This window comes from Hemibagrus wyckioides, linkage group LG23, assembly GCF_019097595.1.
Source record: "Hemibagrus wyckioides isolate EC202008001 linkage group LG23, SWU_Hwy_1.0, whole genome shotgun sequence".
NCBI classification, from domain to species: domain Eukaryota; kingdom Metazoa; phylum Chordata; class Actinopteri; order Siluriformes; family Bagridae; genus Hemibagrus; species Hemibagrus wyckioides.
This window is the reverse complement of record NC_080732.1, coordinates 12,133,565-12,157,646: the sequence shown is the minus strand read 5'-3', so window position 1 is coordinate 12,157,646 and position 24,082 is coordinate 12,133,565. Positions and strand designations below refer to the sequence as shown.

Genomic DNA, 24,082 nt, shown 5'->3' with positions numbered 1-24,082 from the left:
TTTGCTGCCAAAACAGCCCTGACCCGTAAAGGCATGGACCTCATTAGATCACCAGAAGGTGTGCTGTGGTATCTGGCACCAAGATGTTAGCAGCAGATCCTTTAAGTCCTGTAAGTCAAGATTCAGCTTTTGATAGATACTGACCACTGCAGACCGGGAACACCCTAAAAGAGCTGCGGTTCTGGAGATGTTCTGATCCAGTCGTCTAGCCATCACAATTTGGGCCTTGTCAAACGCAGTCAAATCCTTACACTTGCCCATTTGTCCTGCTTCTAACACAACTTTGAGGACAATATGTTCACTTGCTGTTCACTTATATATATATATTTCCCACCCACTAAGGTGCCAAAATGAGGAGATAATCAGTGTTATTCACGGCACTTGTCAATGGTCATAATGTTATGATTGTTCAGTGTATATACGTGGCCTGGTGGCCAATCTTATCTGATTTCACATTATATAAGTAAGAGCAGAGTGTAAAGGTTGAATTAGCAAACAATAGCACAGCTGTACATAAAATATAGCAATCATGACATAATGGAAGACATACTGTACTACTGTTACTACTACTACTACTACTAATAATAATAATAGTAATGGTAATAATAATAATAATAATAATAATAAATTACCTCCAGTAAGTGCTTTATCCTGGTCAGTCTGGTATTGGATCTCTAGTGGAACACTGGGATTCCAGCACATTGCAGGTTGCCATGCACAACTCAGTCACATGCTTATTCACACTTAGTGGCACTGTAGCCACCAGTTCACTTACTGGCACTGGAATCCAGAGGAAACCCAAACTCAGCACAGTAAGCTGAGCTCAAGGTTCTGACTTTGGGGAATAGAGCTGTGAGGCAGCAATAGCCACTTTTCCACCATGCCAGCTATAAGGAACTTTGTAGGTCTATTTGACCTGTATAGGCCTGTATGTCTCTGTGTGTTGAAGAAAATATTTTTAATGCATTTGGAGAATATTGGCCCATTTTACACAGCACTCTTGCAGTCTCTCGATCCTTCTCTCATTGAGGGCTTGTAAGCACCCTTTATACTAGCCTTCTGCAACTGTTAGTGAGAGCCATTACAGTGAATGGGTTTGCAATGAGCAGAGAGCAGCATGGCAGACAAATTCTACAGTGTTTTTATAATTATTATTAATTTAACTTGGAGCATTGCATTTAGGTTACACCTCATGTGAAAGAAACCCAAGGGAGTAATTGATTAAAATTATATTCTAGTAATTTTATATTCTTATAAATCTTCTTTATTCACACAGTACATGATGTTAATTTAATCAGTATGTTGGATGTTTTTGGTTGTTTTTTATTCTTTTGTTTTGTTTTACTCGTGAGGGATGAAGAATGAAGAATAAATTAATTTAAAAAATAAAAATTTGACTTTGTAAACATTACTGATTTGCACACTGGGGTTGAGTGAGTCACGGATATGAATTTATAACTTTCCACAGAACGGTGAGGTGTGGCTAAACAAATCAGACATCTGGGAATGGTTCCAAAATTCTCTTATATTATTTGTTCATATGTATATGATTCTTTGATATTAGCCTAATTCTGTCACTGTTTATTGACCTGTGTATACCTTTAGTATGTGGTTACAGAGCTTGGCATCCAAAGACTGGACTTGAAATGGAATCTCACCAATGCACAAATAGTTTGGACCATTATTTGGGCAAGCAAACATTTTAAGGTCCAAATTCTTGGTGTAAAGGCTGCTTAATACTCTTTTCTGAATGATCTTTCAAAACCCATGGGAAGTCTGAAAAGTGATCTGAAGACAGAAGGGAGAAATTTGGAAGTTATTCTTTGAAACAGAAATGTTCCACCTTCTTAAAGACTGGACAGTTTGACATGGTTGAATGAATTGCCAAACTCAGCTGTCTGCTTTGTGGAGATGAATATTTTTGGGAAGCTGTTAAAGGTATTTCTTGTCCGAGGCACTTGTGGTGAAGCATCAGATATGCTCAACAAGATATCTGATGCTGTAAACACTTTGACAAGAAGTACTTGTCTTTCCAGTACGACCATAGGACAAACATTCTACAACCGTTTGTAACAGCTCTTTAAGCAGCATCTGTTAAAAACTTTCCCTGGGTCACGAAGGCTTCTGAGGCATGATCCCTACTTGGGGGCCTAAATCGGTATGATTGCTGTCAGCAAGAGCCTTGGTTCCTGAATTACTGCTGCTTAGATGTGTACAGGACAGTGTTAGGGTTGGTCCTGACTTGTCTGTATTCTTAAGCAACAGCACGTTTTGGATTTATTTAAAATAATACTAGCATTTTGAAAAGCTGTACTTGTATGCTGTGTAAGGCTGAGTTAGTCTTTGTAAAATATACCAACCCAGTCTCATGCTATTACGTGTTACAGGCACGAAAGACAATTCCAATAGAAGTGAATTAGTTTGAAAATCGTGTCAGCGTGCACGAATCAATTACGTGACTATTTCATGTAACGGCATGAGACTGGGTTGAATATACACAAGATAAAGCTGACTGAGAGTAGCTAGCTATGTTTAAAATTGTATGCAAGCTATAAAGGTGACATTAAATTAATTGTGAAACAAAACCCCAAGAGAAACTATGGCTAATTAAATTAAATTAAATTAAATTTTTATTCCAGCTGTTTATACTATTTGCCTACTATTACTATTGCATTTTGGAGTAATAGGGACGCTGATATTTGCATTTCCTTTCATGTACTTGCTTGTAACCTGGATGTTTCTAGAGTAACTGTGGTAAAATGAAATTTCGCAGTTTTTATTTATAAACGTAAAGCTTTTCTAGTTTATTTTTACAAATCACCCCTAGTTACCAAAAGAAAATTCATAGCATATAATAAGTTATGCTAGTTGTAAATATAGTTTCTTCCTCCCCAATTCCTAATCATGTTATGACAGCATAAACTTGGGATATAATACCATAACATGATTATAATGGACTATATACACCGGTCAGGCAAAACATTATGACCACTGACAGGTGACGTGAATAACACTGATTATCTCCTCATCATGGCACCTGTTAGTGGGTGGGATATATATCAGACAGCAAGTGAACATTTTGTCCTCAAAGCTGATGTGTTAGAAGCAGGAAAAATGGGCAAGTGTAAGGATTTGAGCGAGTTTGACGAAGGGCCAAATTGTGATGGCTAGACCACTGGATCAGAGCATCTCCAAAACTGCAGGTCTTGTGGGGTGTTCCTGGTCTGCAGTGGTCAGTATCTATCAAAAGTGGTCCAAGGAAGGAACAGTGGTGAACCAGTGACAGGGTCATGGGTGGCCAAGGCTCAATGATGCAAGTGAGGAGCGAAGGCTGGCCCGTGTGATCCGATCCAACAGATGAGCTACTGTTGATCAAACTGCTGAAGAAGTTAATGCTGGTTCTGATAGAAATGTGTCAGAATACACAGTGCATGATGGGTCAGGCCTGTTTTGGCAGCAAAAGGGGGAACAACACAATATTAGGTGGGTGGTCGTAATGTTATGCCTGGTCAGTGTATGACAAGCTATATTCTGGGCTAAAACAACAAAAACTGGCCATTAGATTACTTCTTATTTACAAGCCTCCATTTTGTATAAAATAAGTAAATGATAAGCAAATAGCTACAAGAAATAGCAGTGCATGCTCTTATGTAAAGATTCTTTCTTTTATTCTTTCTTTTTTATGGTTGTTTGGCTTTTCTGAGTTCCTGGCAATTTGGTTCTCATAAACATTTCTGTGAGTGTGTAATAAAGTCACAGTGAAAGAAAACAAAGTAAAAAAAAAAAGAAGAAGAAGAACTAAATAAATAAAACTAAATACAAAGCTGCACATAGTAATTAATGAAAATAGATGTTTGGATGAAAAAATAGTTTTATAGCGTGATTGAGGCTTTATTTTATATACTTTTGACCTGAATATTGTTAGAAGATCATGAGTTTGAATCCCATCGATGCCACAGCCATCTATGTCCCAGAGTTAAGGGAGAGAAACAGGCCAGTAACAGTGATACTAGCCAGTCATGGCTGTCTGAGACCAACACAAATTTTAGTCTTGTCATTAACCAAAAAATATATAAGAAGTATAAAATTAGCCTACATGCTTAAAAACCTGATGTTGGAGAACTCTTGTGTTCCTATTTTAAAATAAGAGATGCTAGATGATAGAGTCTATATTTGAACTGAAGAGTGAAGGCTGAAGTAGTAAGAACTGATTCATCTCTAAATCAGAAACATGATACCCAGTTACACAAATTTGCATGAATAAAATACCAGCTTCAGCTGCACCCAGGTCTTACTTAATGTTCCGATTTGTTAAGGTAGAACATCAGCCAATTCATGCAATTTTCCAAATGCCATTTCTTAAAACTAAGTAAACCTTTATTCTTGCAACGTGCACTTATGATGAAGTTAGAACATATGCTATATTGCCAAAAGTTTTGGGACACCCCTCCAAATCATTGAATTCAGGTGTTTTTTTTCAGGGGTTGGGTTTGGCCCCTTAGTTCCAATGAAAAGAACTCTTCATGCTTCAGCATACCAATATATTTTGGACAATTTCATGCTCCTTTGTGGGAACAGTTTGGGGAGGACCCCTTCCTGTTCCAACTTGACTGCACACCAGTGCACAAAGCAAGGTCCATAAAGACATGGATGAGTTTGGTGTGGAGGAACTTAACTGGCCTGCACAGAGTCCTGACTTCAACCCAATAGAACACCTTTGGGATGAATTAGAGCGGAGACTGTGAGCCAGGCCAAAACTGGGACGTCTGCCTTTACATGCACATGAATTTAACATAGAGTTGGCCCGCCCTTTGCAGCTATAACAGCTTCAAATCTTCTGGGAAGGCTTTCCACAAGGTTTAGGAGTGTGTTTATGGGAATTTTTGACCATTCCTCTAGAAGTGCATTTGTGAGGTCACGCACTGATGTTAGACGAGAAGGTCTGGCTCACAGTCTCCGCTTTAATTCATCCTAAAGGTTTTCTATCGGGTTGAGGTCAGTACTCAGGAACAGGAAGGGGTCATCCCCAAAGCATGAAATTGTCCAAAAACATCTTGGTATGCTGAAGCTTTAAGAGTTCCTTTCACTGGAACTAAGTGGCTGAGCCCAACCCCTGAATTCAATGATTTGGAGGGGTGTCCCAAGACTTTTGGTAATATAGTGTAAATACTAATAATTGTGTTAAACAGCAGTTGTTAAATTGGTACAAGCAACATATAATATGAATGTTTGTCTTTTTTCAGGAAGGCAGCTCTGGATTGCAATGTTAACAAGCTAGCAATGACCTCTTGTGTTTTAGATAGCTGGCTAATCACAGTTAATTACAGCTTTTCTGTTGTGGCTTTAAATTTGCTATAAATGAAATGAAAGAAATTAAGAGATTAAACACAGTGGGGCGTACAGAAAAAATACAGAGTGGTGTGATGTTGGCAAACGCAAAACTGAGTTACTGTTACTACACCAAAGCTGATTATTTTCCTATAACCGCACATCCCTGCGTTTTATTCTATTTATACCACAACAATTTGACAAAAAACTACAGTTTTCAGATCGGTTATGAATGATACATGCTAATAGAATACTGGAAAGCGCAAACTTCTTTGTCCTGAAATCTTTGCCATGGCAGAAAACATATTGACTTACAACATGCTGACACCTGAAATGTGGACTGACAACACATTTTTTAACACTTTCTTTATTGTTTTTTCACAGAATGATTCAAAGTGAAATACATACTGTTAGTAGCATGCTTTAGTTTCCTATTTAACATCTTATCTTAAAGTAAAATAATCAATATAATAAACATTGATTGCCAAAGCAATTGTTGATCTTTTGGCTGCTCCCTTGCACATGAGGGGTTGCCATAGCCAACCACTTGGCACAGGATGCCCTTCCTGAAACAACCCTCCCATTTATATCCAGGCTTGGGACAGGTACAGCATCCAGTAGCTGGGGTTTGAGCCTTGGCTGGGAATTGAACCTGAGCCTTCCCTATGGTAGGTAAGAAACCTACCAGTGAGCCACCAATGCGCTATGATTGCCGAAGCAATACTCTTGGCTTGAGATTTGGGTGGGTTTCACCTGTAGCGCATTTGGTGTTTAAAAACTATAAACTAGCACAAAGACCAGAGAAAAGGCAAGGGAAGAAGGAAAATCAATGAGCATAGCTTGTTCTGAAAAAGAAGACCAGACATGGGATAGGTTGACAAGGGAAACAACAGCAGCTGATGATAGAAATATTGTGACAGCTGTGAAGAAAAACCTGAAAAACAAAAATCAGTGACATCACCAGCAAGTGACGGCATCGCCTTTTAAAGAAAATTTCAAGGGCACAAATATAAACTATAGTGCCAAAAGTTTTGGGACACCCCTCCAAATCATTGAATTCAGGTGTTGTTTTTCAGGGGTTGTTCTTGGCCCCTTAGTTCCAGTGAAAGGAACTCTTAATGCTTCAGCTTCATACCAAGACATTGGGGACAATTTCATGCTCCCAAATTTGTGGGAACAGTTTGGGGATGACCCCTTCCTGTTCCAACATGACTGCGCACCAGTGCACAAAGCAAGGTTGAGCGGGTTTGGTGTGGAGGAAATTGACTGGTCTCCACAGAGTCCTGACCTCAACCCGATAGAACATCTTTGGGATGAATTAGAGCGAGTGTCCCAAAGGTTTTGGCAATTTAGTGCAAAGATGCAAACCACTCATCACAAGTATGAATAAGAAGGTCAGATTGGATTTTGAAAAGAACTACTGAGATGAGCTAAAAAGGTTCTGGAACCAAGATTAACCTCTACATAGAAGTGATGGAAAGGCCAGAGTATAGAGAAAGAAAGAATCTACTCATGATCCAAAACAAATGAGCTCATCGGTTAAGCACAGTGGAGGTAGTGACTTGCCTTGTGCTTGCATGGCTGCTTCTGGAACAGGCTCATGAATCTTTATTGATGACATAGCTCATTATAGTAGCAGCAGAATTCACTCATAAGTATTCTGTCTGCCAGTTTACAGGCAGGAGCTTCATCAAGCAAGACAATGACCCAACACACACTGACTTCATCAGGGAAAATTGTAGAAGGTTTTAGACTTTAAGGCCTTGTCAGCTGCCAGACCTTTCCTCAACTGAGCATGCGTGTCACCTCCTGAAAAGAAGATTCTTGAAAAAACCGCCCAAACACTGAACAACTGAAAGAGGCTGAGGTTCAAGCCCTGAAAAGCATCACAAAAGAAAATTCAACAGCTTGGTGATGTTAGTGGCTCCCCTGCTTGATGCTTTTATTGCATGTAAGGAATATTAAACCAGTCTTAATTTAATTTACTTTAACACTTAACTAAAAATTGGGTGTCACTAAAGGTGCCAAGAATTGGCATTGCTGTTCCAACACACTTGGAGAGCACTGTATATAGCCCAAAGCATAAATGCTTCTTCCTCAAACTGCAGCTACAAAGTTGGACACATTGTACTGAATGTCCTTCTGGAAGGGGCCCAAAATTGTCCACAGAGCAAAGATCCATCCTCAAGGTTGGAGTGGAATAATCTGAGCCTGCACAGAACCTGACCTCAATCCTACTGGACACGTCAGAGATGAATTGGAAAGCAGACTCAGCCCTCCTTACCTCATTCAGTGTAGTATCTATATTTAAACATGATATGACATAATAACATTTTTGGAAACAACTTATTTAAATGACAGTTATAGTTAACATTTACCTCATCCTTCTAGCTTACATATGTGTTATTTATAAGTCTGTATTGCTTTGTCATCGATGACCTCTATCCCCCAAAAAAAAAAGACCTACCCCCCTGCAGTATCCTTTATGAACTCTAGTAGTGCTGTTACACATTATACTGGATTATTGTTTCTACCTTTCTATAGAGATTCTAGTACTTGATACCTTTCCTTATGAAGAGGGAACCAAATGTTTTTCATAGGACTTTTAGCGGTTCCCTTTTTAAAGAGTTTACTGTGAATTATGTTAAACGATGCTTGAAACTTCACAGAGTGTATTGCAGGGATTACTTGCACTACTCAAACTGAGTGATGCTTTCGAACTGGGCTGTCTTGAGCATTTTTATAATATTTACATGTGAACACAGGGTAGCTCAGAGGTTCTCAACTTATCCTGAGATGCTACCGGGGTCTCAGGAAATACTTTACCTATTTTAATTGCATTATGGAGTATAATTCTGAATCTGGGTTTCTGTTGCTTTGTACTGGCCATTGCTTATCCCACTATGTAAATAAAATTCAATCAAATTGAATGTTAGAGTAGTTTTAAAACAAACTACAGGGAAGCTTTAAGGTTAATCAAAGTGGCCTTTACACCAGACACTGGCAATGTGATATTTACAATAAATTTGTGCTAATTTTTAGGCAACGTGTTCATAGCTTCTTGCTATAAACTCTATAAAATCCGATATTCACGCTCTTTTTTACATCCATAATCTGTTGGTTAAAATTTTTAAACTTTTTAAAAGGTCTAACTAGCACTGAGCGGTGTGGAAATCTTATTGGGCTGCAGTGGTCAGTATCTATCAAAAGTGATCCAAGGAAAGAACAGTGGCGAACCGGCGACAGGGTCATGGGTGGCCAAGGCTCACTGATGGACATGGAGAGCGAAGGCTGGCCTGTGCGATCTGATCCAACAGACGAGCTACTGTGGCTCAAACTGCTGAAGAAGTTAATGCTGGTTCTGGTAGAAAGGTGTCAGAACACCCAGTGCATGACGGGTCAGAAAAACACAATATTAGGCAGGTGGTCATAATGTTATGTCTGATCGGTGCAGATTTCCACATTATATTTACCAAACCATTCAAGCACGGAGTACATTGATGTGATATGGGGTTTATGCTCCTGAAAACTGGATTTAGTAGCTTAGTGGTTATAGTGTTGGACTATTGATTGGAAGGTTATCAGTTTGAATCCCAGGTCTGCCAAGCTGCCACTGCTGGCCCCTGAGTAAGGCCCTTCATCCTCAATGGATCAGTAATATAAAATGACAAATTGTATAGTTCCTCTGGATAAAGGTGTCTGCCTAATGCAAGAAATGTAAAAAAAAAAAAAAAAAAAAGTGAACCAGACTAAACCTGAATATTTGATTGTGCTTATTTAGAGTGGGTTCGATGCACTTGTTTACAACAAACAAAAGTAGTAATCTATGTTAGATCTAACTGCTGGAATGAGATGCACACATTCAAATATATCTCCTGGCTGATAAGCTGCAGTGTGACACACAAGCCCAGACAAGGTAAGTGCAGAGAGTAAACATAAGAAACATATCTCTGCCTCTGTGATGTTTTTTTTTTTATTATTGATTTGAATGTTATCTTTTATTTTGATGGAAAAATATCAGCGAGAATCAAGGGGAAGGTGTACAAGACAGTGGTGAGACCGGCCATGCTGTATGGATTAGAGACAGTGTTACTAAGGAAGAGACAGGAGTCAGAGCTGGAGGTAGCAGAGCTGAAGATGTTGAGGTTCTCTTTGGGAGTGACACGGTTGGACAGGATTAAGAACGAATACATCAGAGGGACAGATCATGTTAGACGTTTGGGGGACAAAGTTAGAGAGGCCAGGTTAAGATGGTTTGGACATGTTTAGAGGAGGTATATTGGTAGGAGAATGTTGGACATGGAGCTGCCAAGAAGGAGGCAAAGAGGAAGGCCAAAGAGGAGGTATATGGATGTAATAAATGAGGATATGAAGCTAGTGGGTGTAAGTGTTAAGGATGCAGAAGATAGGGATAGGTGATTCGCTGTGGTGACACCTGAAGGGAAAAGCCGAATGAAGAAGAAGAATGTTACCTTTCATGGTGATGATTGTGCACACAGACAGTAAAGCAGTGTGAATTTTTAGGACTAGTAAAAAAGTTCATAAAATTTTCCTTCCAGAAACAGACTTGGCCTTGCATCCTAAAGTAACCAACATAGCACGTCAGTTACACACAAAGGGTGTTTATTACTGGGGTAAATGAGAAATTGATCAATTATGCATGTTGCACAGAAAGACCGCATTATTGTTATTGCCACTGTAGTGTTTATCATCAGGTAGACATGGGCGTGGTTTGTTGACTCGAGGGAGCCAGCGCCCTAGCCTGGCACGCGCACCTCAGATTCCTCCTCCTCCTCCTCCTTTTTCTTCTTCTTTATAACCTGAACTTCATTTTTTTAATGACAGTGTCTAATCTACACAGCCGTGAGAATTAAAACAGGCTAGCTTGGAGTAAGAAGATCGAGAGCTGGGCTAAGAGACCACAGTCACTGTTAGTTAAGCCGTGTAACTGTAACAGCTCGCGAATCAAGTCAGATATCAATGAAAGGAGCGCGCGCGCGGTGACGACTACATTAACTACACTCCCGAAGGAAGCCGTAAAAAAAGACATTGCGTTTTTCCGGAAGTTTACCAACACCTGCGACGACGCAGGCTGAAACATGGAAACAGTTGGCTTTAAGCAGGGGATATCGATACAGCGCCAAGCAGAGTGAGGAAGTGGACTTCAGACGCAGGTAAGTGGTGCGAAACGTACTGCTTCAAACAAAATCCGTCCCTCTAATCGCGGGCTATAGCTTCATGCTAAAAGTTGACAACTTTTTTTTTTTTCTTCTAACAAAAAGTCAGCTCAAAAACCCGTGCACTAGACGTTTCCAAATGGCGTCCGTCGAACCGAGCCGAATGATATCATCTCTTCCTGAACGCCACTGTCGTTTATTTATTTAAAGAAAACACAGGCTCGTAATTCTCCGTGTTGTTAAAAGACTCGGGCTTGTCAAACTCTTCGCCATGGACCAGAACATTTTCGAAGGCGTGGTTGGTCCGTTCCAATTAGGAACCGTGAAAAAGGGGCTGAATTCAAAACACGTCCCGCTTCGGAACGTAGTGCGCTACATAGGGTGCACGGATCCTGCATTTAATACCTGATGTCGTGCACGTATGTAGGGAGCAGGGGGATATTTGGGATTGTCCACATTGCTCTCTTTGAAATCGAAAACGAACCAGAAAACTGTAGCGGAAAAATGTTATGAGAATGGCTGGAGATCTTTATGTTTAGATGAAAAAGAGGTTAAATGAAACGTTTCGCTATTTTTTATCCCCCTTAAAGTTAGAGCTGAATGTCATTGTTTAGTAGGCAGAGATCAGTGAGGGATCAGCTGGAAGACTTCGGCTCCGGCTGAACAGCTGCTGTTCTTTCAGACAACTGATGTTCACATAGGAACAATAAATCAACGGATTATACTTTTTTTTTTTTTTTAAATTATTATTATTATTATTTATTTAAAGTACATATAAGACACACACTTAACACTCATGTTTGTTTGTTTGCTTTATGAGTTTCTTTTTGTCGTCATGGCACGCGCCTTTTCCTAGAAAAAAGGCAGGTTAATGCATTCAGTGGCTTTCATATTTGGGGAAAAAATCCTAACTTCAGGGACTTGGCTCCATATCAATATCATGTGACATTAAGCTGAAGACCTTTGTGACTAGAAAGGGGGGTGTTGAAGCATTAGCAAAACCCCTTATTCATTTTTATTCCTGTTACGACATAACACTAGTGGACTGGGTGACGTAACACGAAGGAAAAATCCAGTGTGATTGACTATATAATGTTAAGCTGTATGTGCCTTATAGTTGTGTCCACAATTTATTTTGCAATGACTAGACTTCTATAGTGGGCCCAGTGGGATTTGGTCCCCTTTAGGGCATGCGGTAGCTTAGTGGTTAAGGTGTTAACTACTGATCAGAAGGTTGTGAGTTCAAATCCCAGGTCCACTATGCTGCCACTGCTGGGCCCCCGAGCAAGGCCCTTAACCTTCGATTGTATAAAATGAGATGAAAATGTAAGTCGCTCTGGATAAGGGCATCTGCGAAATGCACATGTAAATGTAGTCCTCACTTTAATTCTACCCAAAGAGAATGACACAGCAGTGCTTTGTCCCTTTTAAGTTTGTCAGGCTCTCTCATCTGTACACTCCAACATGCTCCAACATTCATGCTAACACAGTCAAACAGTCGAGTTCCAACACTCCATATCCTTATGGAGCTCGCTTTGTGTACAGGATCATTGTCATGCTGGAACATGTTTGGTCTCGTGCCAGGAGTTCCAGTGAAGGGAAATCTCTATGCCAAATATGGGTGTGATGGTGAGGTGTCCGCATACCTTTAGCCATGCTTTATTTATTTATTTGGAGCTTCGAGTCTTTGAGAACTTTGAGTCTAGAGTCTCATGTTGTTGTACACTGAATTTCCCATTAATATCATTTAATATCATGTTGATCACTGCTGGAAAATTCATGAACCAACAGTGAAACCTGAACTCTATCTATTCGAGATGGTCTAAAACCTTTCTCCACACATCCACTGACTTCTCACAGGATTAAGAAAATTACAGCATCAACCACCCGAATAGCTAAACACATTTCATTATACACTCATTCAATGTGTTTCAGGGTTTACTTCAACAGAAGCATCTGTTTATATACAAATTACAGAGCTTTGAGAAGTGAAGAAAACAGACAGCGTTACTTCCACTATGATTTTTAACCAGGCTTCATGCACACCCCATACACACAACTGCAAACAACATTTGGTTAAAGAGTCTTGCGTGCACTTTAAAAAATCTCTGGCTTGCCCAAAGCGTAAGTCAGAAAACAGTTGTCTCCCAGCTATACAGAAGGAATCCAGTAAAATTCATGGTCCTAGAAAATATTGTTTTGGTATTCAGTAAGGCGTAGTTGGCTGCACATAGTTGTCAAGACTTTGAGTAGGAGAGAAATAGGAAGTGAAGAGCGGAGTGGGCGTATTATTATTAAAAACACATTTCATTTGCATTCATGTCTAGATTTAGGGCAAATAGGATACACGTGGATATGTTCAAATATGTAAAACGATGGATTTACATATGACTTTAAAGATTATTACTTGTCATTATTTTACCTTATTAATATTACTTCTTAAACAAGAAAATTCCAACAGCTGTGAGCTGTACCAAGTCTTTGCTGAATTCTATAACAGACTGTAATTACAGATAGATTGTGCCTTCAATCTAAATGGTTCAGTCTTATACAGAAAACTGAGTCACATGAACAGAATGCACTAACAATCCATTACCATTATTCTGAACATCCTACTCCAGAGTTATTCCTCCTTTGCTGATATAATAACCTCAACTCTTCTGGGAAGACTTTCCACTGCATATTTGGGATGTTGCCCTGATGCAGTGATGTCGGGAGACCTGGGATGCAGTCACCATTCCAATTCATCCAAAAGGTGTTCAGTGGGGTTGAGGTCGGGGTCTGTGCAGGCCGCTCAAGTTTTTTCACACCAACCTTTATTCATTGTGAACAAGGGCATTGTCATGCTAAAACAAGATTAAGCACCTTATTTCTAGTGAAGGGGAAATGTTAATGTTACAGTATGTAAAGACATCCTATACCAATGTACGCTTCTAACTTTGTGGGCACATATGGGTGTGATGGTCAGATGTCCACAAACATTTGCAACATTGGTATCTCTTTGAGTGTCCATAATAATAATATTAATAATAGTTTACTTTAATATCATCATCATCATGTGCCAGTCCAGACTGTCTGGGAACATAAATCTTTCCTCCTGACTCGCCGATGAACCACCAATTCCTCTTACAGCACCGTGTTTCATGTATGACTCTTAGTTTAGTTCCCTGAGTGGATTTCCCCCACTTGCAGGTTGGAAAAAAAAGAAGAAAATATATCTCTATATGGCCAAACTATTATTTCCTTTGATTGTTAGGGTGAGTGTGGTTTTTGCCACAATGGATATGAAAGACCCATTTCTGCTTCTTCAATAGTATTTCTCGATCAGTGCTTTTCATGACAGTTATCCTGGCTTCTGGTCCAAGCAGGATTTTTTTGTGTTTTCAAGGATCACTAGGGCAGCAGTGTTCACCTAAATGTGATCATCATGAAGATTAGAGCTGCAAATGATCAGTGCTCTAGTAATGAATACAACAAATGTGAGTGGAGGCAGATTCAGCAGGGGTTTCTTGACTAGGTCATGGTATAGTAAATGATGTGGTAATGGTCAGCCTCTTTTATTTCCAAGAGTTGTGGATCGTCTGTTTTGATGGTCTGTATTTTTTTTTCTGCACTTTAAGCTTGATATAATTATTTATATTGATATAAATTAATTAGAGCAGAGACTGCGAGCCAGGACAAAACTGGGACGTCTGCCTTTACATGCACATGAATGTAATATGGAGTTGGCCCACCCTTTGCAGCTATAACAGTTTCAACTCTTCTAGGAAGGCTTTCCATAAGGTTTAGGAGTTTATTTTTGACCATTCCTCTAGAAGAGCATTTGTGAGGTCAGGCACTGATATTGGACGAGAAGACAGTCTCTGGATCCCAGTCTCTGCTCTAATTCATCCCAAAGGTGTTCTATTGGGTTCCTCAAACTGTTCCACAAAATTGGGAGCGTGAAATTGTTCAAAATGTGCTGAAATGCTGAAGCATTAAGAGTTCCTTTCATTGGAACTAAGGGGCCAAGCCCAACCCCTAAAAAACAACACCTAAATTTGGAGAGGTGTCCAAAACTTTTGGCAATATAGTGTACGTGCTTATGTATTGGTTCCCCCAGGGGTTGGTGACCCTAGTCATACCTTGACTCGGCTCTGCATTTAGCTGTCCTTTACTTAGGACGTGGAACGAGTGACACGCATGGAATTTGTAGCTTATAATTGTCTCTTCTTGCTGCCACTGCCTACAGAGCAGTAATTGTAAGCATATGTGTTAGACTTGTCATTGCTTGTCTTAGAATCACTGAAGATACTGAGTTTAAACAGTGCCGGTGGTTTCTAAAATTTGGTGTTGTTTACATTTGAACCGAAAATTGAGGATCATTTATCTCCTTTTGTTGATCACTCACGAAGGTTGTATCCTATCTGTAAACATGCACCAGAATTGAAATATCCACATCAGAAACATTGGACTACCTCTACTAGAGTAAGTGTCTAAACATTAACTTCCACTGATCAGAGGCTCAGAGCATGTGGAAGTGTAATGGAGTTGATGGAAAAAGCCAAGAGTGTAATGTGTTTGACATTAATGTATGCACACACACAGATATAGGTTATGTGTTAAAGGTTAGGGAATGTCACAGCACTCTGCAGAAATTTTTGTACTCTTTCCCAAACATCCTGAACAACATTAGTGCATGTTATACTTGATGAACTTAGCAACAACCCCTTTAGCAGACAGTCTTTCTGCTCCTAATTAGGGAATTTTTAGTCACTATTCCTTGCAGAATGTTTCTAGTTCTAGAGATACTAGTGCACCATCTTGCACGTACAGCATGAGCTACACACAGATCTTCAAATCGGGGAATTGTAAGGGCCATGGTGGATTCTGAGGTATGCTTTGGATCACTGTTTTATCATCATTGCCAGCCTCCTGTCAGCTTCGGGTTCTTGACTGGCTGTGTAATATTTGCCTCCAGGATCTGCTGATATTTAGTGGAATCCATTCTTCCATCCACCAGTGCAACGTTTCCTGTGTTGCTGGCTGTCATGCAACTTTAGAGCATTGTACATCCACCTCCATGGAAATATGTTCTTTCTATCAAATGCTACTCTTCTTTGCCTTGGGTGATTATTGCGGAATAGTTTCATTTTTACTGTAATGCATTTATCTATATGTTGTTTTGGAAACCTCATGTCACAGGTAAGGGTTCCTTCTGATGACTTAGATCATGTTTGTTCGATCATGCTGGTGCACCACCACTCCTGTGTTAGGCGAACATGCGGGTTCTCGCTGTCATTTGTCTTTTTGGAAAGCATAACAGTGTTATCTGAGAGTTTCCTTGGTCTTCCAGATCTCGCCATGACTTCCATAAGTTTCTCTACCTGCTCTTTCCTCCTAGTCCCTCCTTTCTCTACTTGCTAGTACCTCCTATTTCTTTCTTGCTATTTCAGATGGTAGAAATCTGAGCTGGAAGCAGATGATATCTTTTTATAGACCACTGCTTTAATTAGATTCATTTTCAGATCCACAGACAGCTGCTTATAAGAGTCTATTGTTGTTGAATGCTGGCATACGATTTGAAGTGTCAGAGAATTTATTATGTTCCAATGACAGTTCTTGATTTGAGTAACAATTCAATTAAGACCTAACGAGTTAATTAAGTTCCTAGACAGTTTGACGGGTGTTCAGACTTTCGCACGTGCCATAATTAACTAAGTAAAGTAACCGCGAAGGAAATGAACCCCTGCTGAACCCTTGCCGAATGGTTTGCTACATAAGTTGTGTCTTCATGGGTGAATGTCTTGAAATATAGTTTCATATTTCTATTCACGTACTACGTCAAAGACATATTACTTTAAATTTACAGCTGGAACAATAATGTTTATGTCTTATATTTAATAATAGTAATAGAAAAGATATTATAAGGGATTTACTGTTAGCAGTTATGTAAATGAAGGATGTTTTTAATGACCACTGAGAGCCAGTGTGTACTTCATGTAATTCTTCAAAAATAAATTGTTTTAGTAGCTTTGTTTCTAGGTTAACTTCATCTTAAGAATTTTCTTTGGTTAAAGTGTGTTTCTCAATAATCTGTTAACTTTGTTAACAATTCTTGAAAGCATTGTGGAATACATATATGCACACCGACCATGCATAACATTATGACCACCTGCCTAATATTGTGTTGGTCCCACTTTTGCTGCCAAAACAGCCCTGGACCATCATGCACTGTGTATTCTGACACCTTTCTATTAGAACCAGCATTAACGTCATTTACGACAGTAGCTCGTCTTTTGGATCGGATCACACGGTCCAGCGTTCACTCTCCACGTGCATCAATGAGCCTTGGCCACAAGAGCTGCAGTTTTGGAGATGCTCTGATCCAGTCGTCTAGCCATCACAATTTGTCCCTTATCAAACACGCTCAAATCCTTTTCCTGCTTCTAACACATCAACTTTGAGGACAAAATGTTCATTTGGTGCCTAATATATCCCACCCACTAACAGGTGCCATGATGAGGAGATCATCAGTGTATGTATTACAATATAGAAGTACCAGTAATGTGAAATAATCTTTAGCAACAATAACTTGAAGTAATCTGTTTTCTGACTCAACATTGCTTTAGATCCTTGATGTTTGAGAGCATTTATTTATGCACAGCCCTTCACTACAGTATCTCATTGTGGTTGAGGTCTGGACTTTGACTTTGCTACTCCAACATCATGTTTTTTTTCCTTATATAGCCCGAAGCCGAAATCATCACCCCTCCACCACTGTGCTTGACGGTTGATATGAGGCGTTTGTGGTGATATGCTGTGACTGGTTATCACCCATCCTGACGATGTGCATGATGATGAACAAATTGGTTTCGCTACAATGGTTTCAACAGTCAAAGGGCTATTGTTCCCTAACTTTTCTGTTTGTTCAGATACAATTTTGCAATCCTGCAATATGTCATGCTGCCATATTTGGAGAGAAGGGACTTTTTCCTTTCTACCCTTTCTGAAACGCAACATAACATTATAACTATATTACCTTCCACAGTTCTGAAATACATACTTCAGTGACCATGATTATTTTAAATAAACCTGAGCTAGATATGATTTCTTCTGTGTGTGTTGTACAGGAGTGTAACACTTCCTATGTTTGGGTAGGGAATGAGGAAGCTGGAGGCAGCCTTGTAACAACTCAAAAGGTGCATTATTCTTTATCTTTCACATTTGCTTTATACGCATGGGCAGGCGCACACACACACACAGAGTTTTGTGCTGGTTGTCTCACTCTCTCGAGAAGCTCGTCTCTCCCCTTTTTACCCATGCCACAACTCGCTGCAAAACAGAACATTCATTAGTCTTACTCCCCATAGGTGTGCAATCCTTACCAATCACCTTCTCCAATTACTACGTCCATTCACAAATCAGCGGTCAAGCACACCCCTGTTTAAAAAAACCTCCATTTGAGCTAAGGTGCTGTCCAGCCTGCCGCTGATTCTTCCTTCTCCCTGCCAAGAGAGGAATCTGCCACAGCTAACAGCACACCCAAGCTGTGTACCACTTTAACTTAAATGCCTGAAGTGGCAGACACTAATGGGTGATCTGTGTGTTGGCATCTTTCATGCGGTGGGTTCACTGTATGGAGGTGTGACTTGAACATAGGGGGAAGGCTTGTCAAATACAGATACCAGAGCATGAGGACCACACATTTGATAATCAGACACTCCTTCTCTATTGAGCTGTACTTAGTCTCTTGCAATGAGAGCTCATGGCTGATGTACAGCATGGGGTGGTCCCCTTCCACCTCCACCACCATGGAGAGCATGGCTCCCAACCCCCTGTCAGATGTGTCAATCTGCAAAACAATAGAGAGAAGTCCCTATAGTATAAACGGTCCAGTAGGGAGTGCAGCAATTACCTGTGTAAAAACCCGTTGGCATGGCTCGGTCCACTGGACCAGATCTGGTGCTTTTTTTTGTAAAATCAGCAAACTGGTGATATCCGAATAATCAGACACATTACTTCCACCTACCCAATTACACACTACTTTGGGTTTGCCCTGAGATCTGCCCACCTCAGAACAGAACCGCCGTTAGGTGCTGCATGTGCCACTGCTACTCATCACTGTAGATAATGTTGACATCCAGATGAAGCAGAAGCATAAAAAGATTGCAGACAGAGAACACTGTCCATGGGTTGTTTGTATGTTGAGTGGGCCTCGAACAACCCAAAAGGAAGTGACAAATTGGTGTAACTCAAATGGAGTGGAAAAGGCATTTTTTTCTTGGGAAATTGGAGTCAAGGGGATCTTCCAATATTCCCTTTTCAAATGCACCAGCAATTTAATCCACAGCAAATCATAAAGCTCACACAGTGTTTGTGACATAAAATAATATGCCCTGATCAGTCAGGATCTCTCTTTCTGGGAATTAGAAGATGACATGTAAGAATGCCTTTGCAAAGATATTGCAGAGAGGCACTGCTTCCATGGATCACACTGTATAGTCCACTAAAACTAAAACTAAGGGATGCAGTTTGACCCTAAAAGCCTGACAAGGCCCATCCCAATTCTTTTAAAGGAGATCAAGGGCACAGTGGCATTTGGGGGTAGCCAGCAGATTCATCAGCTGACATTCACGACATGCCACGCACCATCTGTGAACACTGTCGGTTAATAGAAGCAGGCCATGAAAAGGTTCAAGGTTTTGTGTCCTGCATCACTTGGGAAAAAAACGGTGCTTAATAATTTAAAAATATGTGTGGGGAAGAACAGCATTATGCTATTATTGATTATGATCAATTGGTCAAAGGCATGCCACAGGTAGTGGATGGGTGAGCCAAGGACTAACTGCTACCTTAACCACGGAGGCACAAGAACAGTTATTCAAGAGCATCCCCATGCACACACCTAACCTTCACCAAACATGCATTTCCTAATGCCTCCACTTGAACCAAATGTTGGTGAATTGATGTTTTGGTTACATCCTGAATCCACCAATGCATGGTATGTATCTCCATAGACACTAACTAGTATGCAGTACCATACTGATTAGGGAGTGGTTGTGGCACTTTGGGGATCTGGACCAATGGCACTGGCCCTGGAGGTCACTGGGCTCCTTGCAGTTCCCGCACACTGGCCCAGAGTTTCCCTGCTATGACACTTACAGCTCCTGTTGAGAAAGAGAAAACAGAAAGAGAGAGATGGGAGGGGAAGGGACAGGTGCATGGAACTTGTTTTTGGGGTGTTGGCCCCTGGTTCCACGGTGTAGGGATGGGGAAAGGAGTAGGAGGAGGGGAAGGATGAGAGTAAGAGAAAGCGAGGAAAGGGATATTTACCTGCTTCCAAATATGGCACAAGGTGATCCTCTGCCAGATGGACCACCTTGTCTGCTCCATTGCCACAAGGTCCCACATCCCTCCGTCAGAAACCATGTTTGGCAGATGTCCCCGAGCTTCTGGGTGAACAGGAATAGGTGGTTGAGCTTGCAGAGATGCAGGCAACCCATTGCAAAATCACTTGTTTCAGGTCTGAGTACTCCAGCTTGTTGGTGGCTGGCAGCTGCTGGGCTGTGAGTTGTTAGGAGTGTTCAGGAGCAGCCAGGCCCTTGTCTCTCTGTCTCACATTCAAATAGCTCCAAGAATTCTTTTGGGTTGTCCTGCCATCAAATCTTGGTTGAGGCGACGTGGGGTGTGGCTACAGTGCTCACTCCACAGCTGGACCACCTGCTCACCCAACATCTGTGCATCGAGTTGGTTTTTAATAAACTGCTCCTGATCACAGCACAGCTGGAAGAGTACATGATGGTGGAAGTTGGTGAGGAACATGAGATCTTAGCCAGCAGTTAGGACTAAATAATGAAGTCTCAGGTTTGGGAAGAGAATGAGAAAGCTGGAGGCAGGCTTGGAACAATTCAAAAGGCACTTCTATAAAGGTACACTATTCTTATTTTTATGACCACACAAATGAACCCACTCATAGCGCTGTGCTGGTTGCCTCTCTCTCTCTCTCTCTCTCTCTCTCCTTTTTTTATCTTTACCACAGCTCACTGCAACACAGAAAATTTGAATTCCCCACAGATGTGAAATACTTACCACTCACCGTTTCCATCTCTGCCCTCTATTCACAAACTGGTGCCCCTGCTTCCACAAGATATAATGTATCTCAGATAACATGTTAGAGAGAAACACGCTATCCAGAAGTGGAATATTGAGCGTACTTGTATGGGTACTGGAGAAGCCCACATAAATGTTGCTATGACGGTGTAATGCCACTGGTGAATTGAGCGATACACTGCTGTTCTGTGTATACAGCAACATACAGTTTACAACAAGCCTTTGGGGAAAACTAACACATGTGGAAGGAGATGAGGATGTGAACAGCGCACCAGAGCAGGGCATTGCACATCCCAGCCTTGGTTTAAAGGGCAGCACCAGGCTAACATGGGAGCACAGTGTATTTTAGATTAGACTTTCTTTGCACAGGTTTATTTTTGTCAGAGAGTTCTGCGGATATCTTCTCGGTTTAGGTTGTCCGTAAAGTTGGCAGCTGCTGAAGGGGAATTTTGAAACGTCCTGTTTAATTGTGTTTTTTTTTGCATTTTTATTAACACGAGAGAGAGAGATGACTAGAGAAATTATGCCGTGTTAGAACATGCTGTTTTATTATATACTTGTAATGTGCTTTATAGTCATCCATTTATCATAGCTGTTTAATATGGGAACTTAATCAACAAGATTTATGTACTCAATCCAAAAAGAAGGCTTTTGGGAACCATATGTAAATAATATGCAGTGCATATCCTATTATGTTGCTGTCACAAAAAAATCCAATTTTATATATCTATATATCTTAATCTGCCATCTGAAAAAGTCCTTCGAGTCTCGCTCCCACTCACTGTGTGTGTGGAGTTTGCATGTTCTCCCCGGGCTTGGTGGGTTTCCTCCGGGTGCTCCGGTTTCCTCCCACAGTCCAAAGACATGCTTCTAGGCTGATTGGAGTCTCTAAATTGCCCGTAGTGTGTGTGTGTGTGTGCCCTGCGATGGGTTGGCACTCCGTCCAGGGTGTATCCTGCCTTGATGCCCGATGACGCCAGAGATAGGCACAGGCTCCCTATGACCCGGGGATAGATCGGATAAGTGGTACAGACAATGAAATGAAAAAAAAAGAAAAAAAAAATCAAATAGATATTAGTGGGGCCTATTATTAAGCTTTATAATAATTATAAAATGGTTATTGGTTTTGTGTCATTTGCAAGAAAAACTTTATCTTTTGCAATATATTTTGTATGTCTTAAAAATGAACTGTTTTTTCCCCTGAGGAGACAATTGTTGTAGCCTATATCACTGAAGATCCTCTCCTCATCTGTGTTGTACACTAAAAGATGTCTGCTAGCAGCTCCATTGACTCAGTATTAAAATGTTTGACATTCCTAAGCTGTACTGAGTGAGGAGGGTAGAAGAGAACTAAGACATGTTTAGGCTCAGAAAGTAGGCGTGTTTGTATTAATGTTACGCAATCTGGATAAATACACACTTATACTGTGTCACACTCTGAAACGAACTCCCTAGAAATGTTACATGTCTTGAAATGGCTTGTTTGTAATGTTCAGTATATTAAACTGTTGGTGTAAATGAACCATTTCGAATAGTAGCTGTCAATGAAAAGAAGGGTAACAACGTGCTATAGGCTAGACGCTTTCTCCTATATAGTGAATGGAAAGAAATTATAAAGGGAGAGGCGTGTTGCCCAGATTGGATAGCATGTTGTGAGTCAGACTTTCAATATTACTGAAGTTCCTTCTTGTTTTATTTTTGCCCCTGGTATGTTCAGTGATGTGATCCAGGGGGGTATTGGAATGATTGAGTCCATAAACAAGCTGTGAGCAAGAGTGTTAGTGTTTGCTGGCTACGTATCACTTGAGTTAAGTGTATGATATATAATTTTGTTTTACTTTGAAAATTGGTACCACTGATGTTGGTATGCACAGCATTTTGTCCTCAAAGTTAATGTGTTCAGAGCATTTCCAAAACTGTAGCTCTTGTAGGGTGTTCCCATCTTCAGTGGTCAGTATCTATCAAAAGTGGTCCAAGGAAGGAACAGTGGGGAACCACCGACAGGGTCATGAGCAGCCAAGGCTCACTGATGTACAAGGGGAGTGAACTATTGCTCAAATTGCTGAAAAGTTTGTGTTGGAATACACAGTGCATCGCAGTTTGTTGTGAATGGGGCTGCATAGCTGCAGACCAGTCAGGGTGCTTCTGCTGACCCCTGTGCACTGAAGTATGCTCCAAGAATGGGCATCAGAACTGAACTATGGAGCAGTGGAAGAAGGTGGCCTGGATGTGGCCTGCATGTGTGTCTCTTACCAGGGGAACATAGCACCAGGATGCACTATGGGAAGTAGGCAAGCCGGTGGAGGCAATGTCATGCTTTGGTTAATGTTCTGCTTGGAAACCTTGGGTCCTGCCATCCATGTGGATGTTACATTGAGACCTAAGCATTGCTGCAGACCATGTACACCCTTTCATGGAAATGGTATTCCCTGATGGCTGTGGCCACTTTCAGCAGGATAATGCACCATGCCACAAAGCAAAAATGCTTCAGGAATGGTTTGATGAGCACAATAAGAAGATTGAGGTGTTGACCTGGCCTCCAAATTCCCCAGATCTCAATCCAATCGAGCATCTGTGGGATGTGCTGGACAAACAAGTCTGATCCATGGAGGCCCCAACTCGCAAATTACAGGATTTGAAAGATTCTGCTGCTAAAATCGTGGTGGCAGACACCACAGCACACCTTCAGGTATCTAGTGGAGTCCATGCCCTGATGGACCAGGGCTGTTTTGGCAGCAAAAGGGGGACCAACACAATATTAGGCAGGTGATCATAATGTTATGCCTGATTGGTGTATGTATCATATCCTTTCCATTGCTACTGTCCCAGGCTTATTTAGATACTTCCTTGGCCATCATGATGCTGTTTGGTAAAGGTCTCTAACCAACTCTGGTGTCTTTCAGGAGCAGGTTTATTTATATAGATATCGTGGCATTTTAAATACTAATTCTGTTGTTTCTGATTGTAGCTGCTTACACTAACGCTCCCAAATCTAATGTAGGGGTTTTGTATGTGTGTGAATACTATCATGCAATTACAAATATTTAACTTGAATAATTAGATATATTACAGGGGTTGGACAGAGAAAATGAAACACTGATCAATGTAGAGTTGGAGGTTTCATGCATATATATGTATATAATCTTCCCTGATTTCACATTCAATAAATAAGTGCAGAGTGTTGAAGTAGCAGAGCAATAGCACAGCTGTATAATAAATACTGTAATCCAAACAATATAATAGGAGACATATCAGACTTCAAAAGAGGACAGATTGTGTACGTCTCGCTGGCTCTTCTGTGACCAGGACAGAAAGACTTTGTGGTGTATCGAGAGCCACAGTATCCAGGGTAATGTCGGCATACCACCACGAGTGATGAACCACATCAGGAATAACTGTTGACTCAAGAGGAAGCTGTCTAAAAGGGACCCAGGTATCCAAAAAACATAAACCACAGCTGCAGAAAGAAATGCGCACCTCTAATC

General features: G+C 40.7%; 1 protein-coding gene across 1 annotated transcript in view; it reads left to right on the top strand.

Moving 5' to 3' along the window:
• The first annotated feature begins 10,084 nt into the window (after positions 1–10,084).
• ptpn3 (protein tyrosine phosphatase non-receptor type 3) overlaps positions 10,085–24,082 on the top strand; it is a 39,550-nt gene continuing 25,552 nt past the window's right edge. Inside the window, exon 1 of the mRNA XM_058376460.1 lies at positions 10,085–10,502. The gene's annotated coding sequence lies outside the window, so the exon portion shown is untranslated. The remainder of the gene's footprint in view (positions 10,503–24,082) is intronic.